Source organism: Mus caroli, chromosome 18, assembly GCF_900094665.2.
Source record: "Mus caroli chromosome 18, CAROLI_EIJ_v1.1, whole genome shotgun sequence".
Classification (NCBI taxonomy): domain Eukaryota; kingdom Metazoa; phylum Chordata; class Mammalia; order Rodentia; family Muridae; genus Mus; species Mus caroli.
In genome coordinates this window covers 1,207,598-1,215,828 of record NC_034587.1, presented here as the reverse complement: position 1 = coordinate 1,215,828, position 8,231 = coordinate 1,207,598, and positions in this window count along the sequence as shown.

The window sequence follows — 8,231 nt, the reverse complement described above, 5'->3', positions numbered from 1 at the left end:
CATGCTTATTTACAAAATGAAGGTTTTGCAGCAGAAGCAGACTACAGCCAAGATCTGAGCAAAGTGTGCAGATGATTTAAGTACCCTATGGAGCAGTCAGTTGCTATGTTTCATTGACTAAAGTTTTATGGGCTTAAGAGCGAATCTCATGGTGGTAAAAGTTTTATGATTTCCATTAATTCAGTGTCCTCTGCTGCCACGTTTCTCAGCTTGCTGTCAAGCCATGGAACTATATTTTTAGGATATTCCTAAGTGAAGCAGTGTGCAGACTCACCAGACAAAATTTACAGCAAAATTTCTGAGAAACTAAAGAAGATACATTCACACACACACACACATACACACACCACAAACATACATGCATACACATATACACACAAGCATACCACAGAAGCACATATACACATGTATACATGCAAACACATAAACACACACACATATACACTTACATATTCACAAGAACACATACACACACACACACACACACGTACACACACAGTCTAACATTTTAAGAAGGTGGAAGATAAACACTTGAACAAGAAATGTCTCCTCTATGTGTCTCAGCTGCTATCACTTTCCACTGAGGCCTCACTGTACTTACCGGTAGGGACAAGCAGGATCAAGTAGCAGTGACACGACAAGGTTGAACCTGAGTCTCTGGGGCAGATGCTAGGATCTCCAGGCTCTTGTGTGTTTTTACTGTGAATTTCACAGAGATGCATGGTTAGTTATGGAAGATGAGATTCTTCAAAAAGATAAAGATACAGAGGAGCCTGGAGGTGTGCCATCCTTCCCCTGTCACACAGAGGGCAGCATGAGAAAAAATGCTAAGGCAAACAAAGTCCCTCATGAACTTTTATGGGTCATTCATGTCACACGCCTCTCCCAACTGCCTATAACTTAGGGTTTTCAGAACACCCTTCTGGGGTTGGAGGAAGCCCCGGTTGACCCAAGTCTTCCCCGTGTGTGCCTCTGTGCCTTCCCCCTGTGTGTGCCTCTGTGTGTTAGCCTCTAGACTTTGCTCCTCACCACTTTCTGCTTTCCTGCTTCAGTGAGGCAGGAAATCAGGAGATGAGCAGGAAGGGAACCGTAAAGATGAAAAGCAAGGCAAGTGATGAGGGCTGCTGCCGCCTGTGGCTTTGTTACTGTATTAGTCACTCGCTCAGAACAATACTTAGGGTCTGAACTCTTCCAACTTCCTAGGCTCTCCTTTCATTCAGAGATATTTGTATGTGCTTGTTGTGTTGGTATAAAGATCAATATATTGATATTATATGTTTAAAAATTTGTCTTTTCTGACTCTAAAAGAAATGAAGGCAAGTAAGGCCAGTTCTCCTCATGTTTGATGAGCCAACCCAGCTGACTCACAAGATACCCTGGTTCATTGATAAGTGCAACTTGCATGAGTCACTATGTGACTGCTGAGCTCTGGTTTCTGGAGAAGAGTCAGAGGGATGCTGTGTATGACCCTAGGTCATCTTTGTAATGTTAAGTGGAAATGGCTGACTTCATTCCTAACGTTATGCCTCAAATATCAGTGGAAAGCTCTTCATGTGTGACATTATCAACTGCAGCCCCTAAGTGACTGAGCAAGGACATGATCATGGAGAAAGGAACTTTTGCTTTTGGATTTTATAACATGATCTCGTCATGTGCACATCTCTACTCTAAATGCAATGCTTGGGCCAGAACAAAGAAATCCATAATGATAAGCAATCTGGGAGGGAGATGCCAACAGAGATTCTGTGGGCATTGAGCATGCATCTTTTAAAAAGTGAGATAGGGAAAAGAAAAAGCCAATTCCCAACACATCCTACTCCTGGAGATTATCATACTGACTTTCAAAAACTCTTAGCATGTGCTATCAGCTCAGGCATTTATTTACTGAATTGATTTAGCATAAAAATAGAGTTTGTTTTCCATAAACCAAATCTCTGGAGAAGCTCTTCAGGAAAATTGGGATGAATCACTCAGTTCTGAAGTAGAACATATCCCACTCCACTGCAGGGCTAAGGGAAAGAAGCAACTGTATACTGGTTCCCACTGAGAGGCTATTTCAATGGCCAATGTCAATGACAGTGACACTCATTTCAAGTGCATTTCTCATTTCTCTCTTTCTTAATTATTTTTCCAAGCATTTAAGCTCTGTGAGAAGAGCCAACGTACATGTTCTGTTCAATGTTGAACTTCCAGGGCCTGAAATAGTCTTGGCATGTGTTAGTTACTGATCAAGCAGTGAATTCAAAGCCTCCTTCCAGGGATCATTAGGAACAAACAACTGAATATTTATGGAGAATAACAAGGAGTAGTTACTGGGTCACACTGTGTTGGAGTTGGAAGGTTCTAGATTGTTACCACTGACTGATGGAATGTAGACATTGTTGGAAGGACCAGAGGTACAAATAGCTGGTGGCAGAAGGAGAGCTGTGGAGGATTCAGCTGTTTCCAGCACCTTGGGCCTCAAACCACACTTTACACTGAAGGCATCTTGAGGCAGGATAGTCTGTAGAGTGAGGTGCATACCACCTTACAGAAAGCCTCCAGACCTGGCATGTGAGGAAACCTGCTTCAAAAGAGGAAGGCTGGGACTCTGGGAGCAGCCTTCATCCCCCACCCCACCCCACCCCAGGTTGTCTGCAGCAGCTCTCTGATTCATTAAATGCACACTCCTGGTGGTGATTTAAGACATGAGGGATGCTTACATTCTGTGCCTGAAGCTGCAAATGACCCAAAAGCCCTAGCAATGTGACGGAAAAAACCAAGGCCCTTTGTGCACTGGGCTGTCGACATTCCAAACTTCTTCCTTGCTCTTCCTCTTCCTCCTTTGGAAGGCTCCTGACACACTGACTCTCCCTCTACAATTAGCCACATGTCTCTGTCTATTTCCTTGTTCAGGTACCCAGGAGCTAACTGATACCCTCCGGACCCAGAAACTCACAAATATCAGCATAAACATCAAGACAGGGGACTAAGCAGTCATCACCCCTCAGATGAGTCACAGTCTGTCTGCTCTCACAAAGCTGATCCTAATTAAGGCAAGATCACCTCAAACCAAACCAGGCTCTCCTGCCCTCCAAGCCACAGGCTCCTGCTCTGGTTTCTGGCCTCTAGGCTGACAGACATGCAGAGCTGCATGTGTGAAAAGCTTACTCTGCTCAGGGTTTCACATTCCATACTGTTCTCTCCAAGCACACAATGGTTTGCCAGGTACACACAGATAATACTAGCAAAGTATGGATGTGATTTTAGGCCATCTGATGCCAAACTCTGAATTAAAAGACAAACTTTGGGGCTGGAGAAAGAGCTCAGTGGGTGCTGGCCACACAGGCTGGAGGCCTCAGCTGTATCCCCAGACCCATAAGAATATGGAAGATAACTGACTCCACAAAGCTATCTTTGTATCTCCACATATGTATACCCACATTTCACACACACACCTCTACTTCATAAGTGCTATGACTATAAGTATGTGCCACTGTGCTGGGCTATTAATATTTTTAAAGTTTATTAAGTGTGTGTGTGTGTGTGTGTGCGCGCGCACGTGTGCACAAACACACTTTGAGTGTTTTTATTCACTGAGAAATCATACTGGCCTTTAACAATTAAAAATTATTTTTTAAGATTTTATTTTACAGGTATGTTTATTTTGTCTGTAAGTACGCCACATGTGTGTCTGGTGCCTCCAGGCTCCCAGAAGAAGGCACCAGATCCCATGGAACTGGATCCCCAGATGGTTACAAGTCATCACGCAGGTGCTGGGGACTGAACCTGCGTCCTCTTCAAGAGCAACAGGTATTCTTAACAGCTGAGCCATTTCTTCAGCATTAGAATTTAATTTAATATTGTTGTTATTGTTGTTTGTTTTGTTTTTTGCTTTTTGTTTGTTTGTTTGTTTATCGAGACAGGGTTTCTCTGTGTAGCCCTGGCTGTCCTGGAACTCACTCTGTAAACTAGGCTGGCCTCGAACTCAGAAATCTGCCTGCCTCTGCCTCCCAAGTGCTGGGATTAAAGGCGTGTGCCACCATTGCCTGGCTTGTTTTGTTTTTCAAGACAGGGTTTCTTTGTGTATCTCTAACTGTCCTAGAACTCATTCTATAGACCAGGCTGGTCTTGAACTCAGAGATCTGCCTGCCTATGCCTCCTGAGTGCTGCGATTAAAGTCCTGTACCATCACTGCCCTGTTAAAATTTAATTTTAAAATAGAGAATAAGTTCAAAAATTATATTTGGGGCTTAGAGAAATGGCTCAGCAGTTAGGAACACTGGATGTCCTTCCAGAGGACCTGGGTTTGATTCCTTGCACCCACATAGCAGCTTCTAACCATTTCTAACTCCAGTTTCAGGAGCTCCTATACTCTCTTCTGGCCTCCCTGGGCACCAAGCATTCACATGGTACGAACATATATATATGCACACAGAACAACCATACACACAACATAAAAATAAAATGAATCTTTTTAAAATTACATACAGAATATATGTCATGATACAGTAAAAGAAAGAACAAATTTCAGCTCCTCCCTTTTCCTCCCCAAATTAAATACTGTCCCTACACATGTGAGACTCTTGCTCAGTCTCGGAAAAAAAGTCTTTGAAAGAAAGTTGAAAGCATGAGAGCTGCCAGGGGATTTGCCCAGCCTCCCAGATGAGTGTCTGCATCTCCAGGCCCCAGCCAGTTACTCTTTTAAGTTTGCATTTTTTTCTTTTGTTGTTGTTTTGTTTTGACTAGGTAATATTTACAGGTGGCACAAAAGTCAGACAGATAGGAAAGAGGTTGAGAAAATACATGCATTCCCACAGCCCGATCATAGCCATCCAGGCCTCCTCCCCAGGAAAACTGATTCTGATATCAGACTATCTGACAAGAATGGGGGGGGGGTAAGAGGTTTCCAGGGGGTGTATTGGGAAAGGGGATAACATTTGAAATGTAAATAAAGAGAATATCCAGTACAATTTAAAAAAGGAAAAGTAAGGGAAAAGAAATGTTAAAAAAAAAAGAAGAAGAAAGAGAGAGAGAGGGAAGAAAAAAGAGAAAGGGAGGGAGGGGAAGAAGGAGGAAGAGGGGGGAGGAAGAAGGAAGGGAGGGGCAGAGCCCTAGAACTGGAACCTTGTGTTCCCATTGCCTATACAAGTAGTATCAAGCCAAGAACAACCATGGGCTGGCGAGTTGGCTCAGCAAGTAAAGATGTCTGTGGCTTGACCTGATGACCTGAGTTCAATTTCAGGGACCCACATGATGAAAGGAGAGAAATGACTCCTGCAGATGGTTCCTCAAATTGTTCTGTGACCTTCACATGAGCATCACGGCACACACACAATACTCTCACCCCATCACACAGATTAGATAGACAGAGAAGGAGAGGGAGAGGGAGAGGGAGAGGGAGAGGGAGAGGGAGAGGGAGAGGGAGAGGGAGAGGGAGAGGGAGAGGGAGAGGGAGAGGGAGAGGGAGAGGGAGAGGGAGAGGGAGAGGGAGAGGAATAAGTGGCTGGAAGGATGGATGGCTTAGCAGTTAAAAGCACACACTGCTCCTGCAGAGGACACTAGCTTGGTTTTTAGCATCTGGGTCAGGAGCCACCAACATCTGGCAACTAACAGCTACAGGTAGCTACAGGACTTGGGCGATCCGAGGCCTCTGCCTTGGAGGGCACCTGGATTCAAATACACATTACCTACACAGAGACCCACAACCATAGGTGTTGTGGATGGGCCTAGTGCTGTTTGTAGTTTGATGCTAATTTCGTTCTCTTGGGAGGGGTTGTGGACAAGGAGTGAGTCACTTCTTCTGAACCAATCTGTTAGTACCAGGACATTCCAAACCTAGGCACTAACAATGTGACCCATGACCTGTGTTGCCAAGCCAGTGATCCTCATATCCCAGAACCCACTTGACTCACCTCCCACCCTTACTTGTGTTACCTCACTTTCCATATAAATAAGGAGAACACCCCTCCTCGCTCTCTCTTTCTTATCTTTCTTCTCTCCCCTTCCACGGCCCTGCAGCTCCTTTTGTCTCTCCCTCACAAAAAAACTCTATGTGGAACCGCCTTGGCCGGGCATGCTGTTTGGATATATCCGCGATATGTTTATTATTATTAATACATCATTTTGGTTCCTAAACCCAGGAAAGCAAAGACAACCAACAGCTGCTAGATCCCAGCGCATCCAGGTGGTGTCCAGCGTGCTGGGTAGGAGGGGTATCCAGCAGAATGTGCGGCCCCTCTGCTGCTGAATCTCTGCTGCTGCCCATGTGACCCGCCGCTGCCACGGGATATACAAACTTCAACCCACGTGAGTTGTGCTGTTCTGGTACACCTTACAGGCCCAGCTTCCACGCTCTCATTTACTGGTTCGCTAGAATTCCCACACAGACACCAGCATATTATTGGTAGGGCGGGTCAGCCGAAGGGGTGGGGGTGGGGGGGCTCCAGTTCCCAGAACAGAACCTGGTCAGTACTGTCTGGGGACTAAGGGGTTGGTGTTTTACAGCCACACCTCCAGCTGACATAGAAGTTAAGACAAGCGAGAGCGTATGTAGACCGGATTCATCAAACAGATAGAGCATATCCAATCGGATTGGAGACAGTACCTAACCAGGATCCTCAATGGAATTATGATGGGATCCTCAATGTCCATCTGGGTGACCTCACTCTTGAAAGTCACTCTTTCCCCAGGGGCTCTTGCAGCTGGCTAAAATCCCTGGATCCAGGGTAGAGCACTTTCCACAGTAACCCCGGGGCTTACTGGGTAGCCACTAGAGGTCCTCGTTTAAAATTTGGCATACTAGCCTGGCTGATTTCCTTTTTGGTTTCTGGATTGTTCCCGGGACACTGGTAAGGACACCAGAAACCTCCAAATGGGCAACAAAATGTCTTCAAACGTATCCCAGATACACCATTGGGGTGTCTCCTAGAGAATCTCAAGTCTTTGAAGTTAACGCCTCTTTTGAAGGCATAAAAATTAATACACTTTTGCAATAAGGTCTGGACTCAGTACTCGCTAGACAATGGTTCTAAATGGCCACTTAATGGCACCCTAGATCCAGTTGTTTTAAAGGATTTTAGTACATACTGCCAGCGACCAGAAAATGAGAAGAGGCTAGCTATGTTAAATCCTTCATCTATCTTTGCTCTAATACTTCTATGTGCTCTCTCTGCTCTCCAACTCAACTCCTTTTGAGCCATGAATCCTGCACAATTCCTGCTAGATGACACCACAATGCTAGACCCAACTAACAAGCCACCCCCTTTTCTCCATAGGCTTATTTCTGAGCCGTTGAAAACCCAAACTGCTGCCTCAGTTTCTCGTCACCGAGATACCTCAGAGCCTACTACCTCTGGGTCTCCTTCTTCTGTGCCAACCGCAGGTCCTTCCAAACATTCTACCTTGGCACCTACTTTCACACCACCTATCACACGTTCTAAGGTCACAACCAAACCCCCAAGCTCTCCTCCCCGAGAGGAGTCTGACCCAGCAACTGTCCTTCCCTTAAGGGAAGTTGCACGGGTAGACGGTCTTGTCAGAGTACACGTTCCCTTCTCACGGAGTGAACTTTCTCAGATAGAAAAGAGGTTGGGCTCCTATACTTCCAATTCCTCCTCTTTCATGAAAGAATTCCAGTATATTACCCAATCGTACAGCTTGACTTTCCATGATATACACATGATGCTTACTAACAATTTGCTTCCCGAGGAACGCGAGCGAGTTTGGGAACAAGTGAAAGCATATGCAGACGAGATTCATCAAACAGATAGAGCATATCCAATCTCTCTCTCTCTCCAGAGTCTCAGGGGACTTAAGTCAATCATTTCTGACCTCCTGAGAAAGAAACTCCTTTGCCCTACTCCTTCCCCCTTGAATGCCCCTATACTAGCAGTCAAGAAACCTAATGGTACCTATTGTTTAGTTCAAGTCCTCAGGCATATTAATTCTACAGTGGTACCTCTCCATCCTGTACTGGCTAACCTTTATACACTTCTTTCCACTATCCCCTCGGGGACTTCCCATTTCTCAGTCCTAGATCTCAAGGATATGTTTTTCTCTATCCCTCTAGATGCCCAGTCATAGAACATATTTGCCTTTACCTGGACAGATCCTGATACCCACTTTTCTACCCAACTTACCTGGATTGTTCTACCTCAGGGGTTCTGGGACAGCCCATACCTATTTGGTCAGGCCCTGACTTCTTTTTATTTATTAGGTATTTTCCTCATTTACATTTCCAATGCTATCCC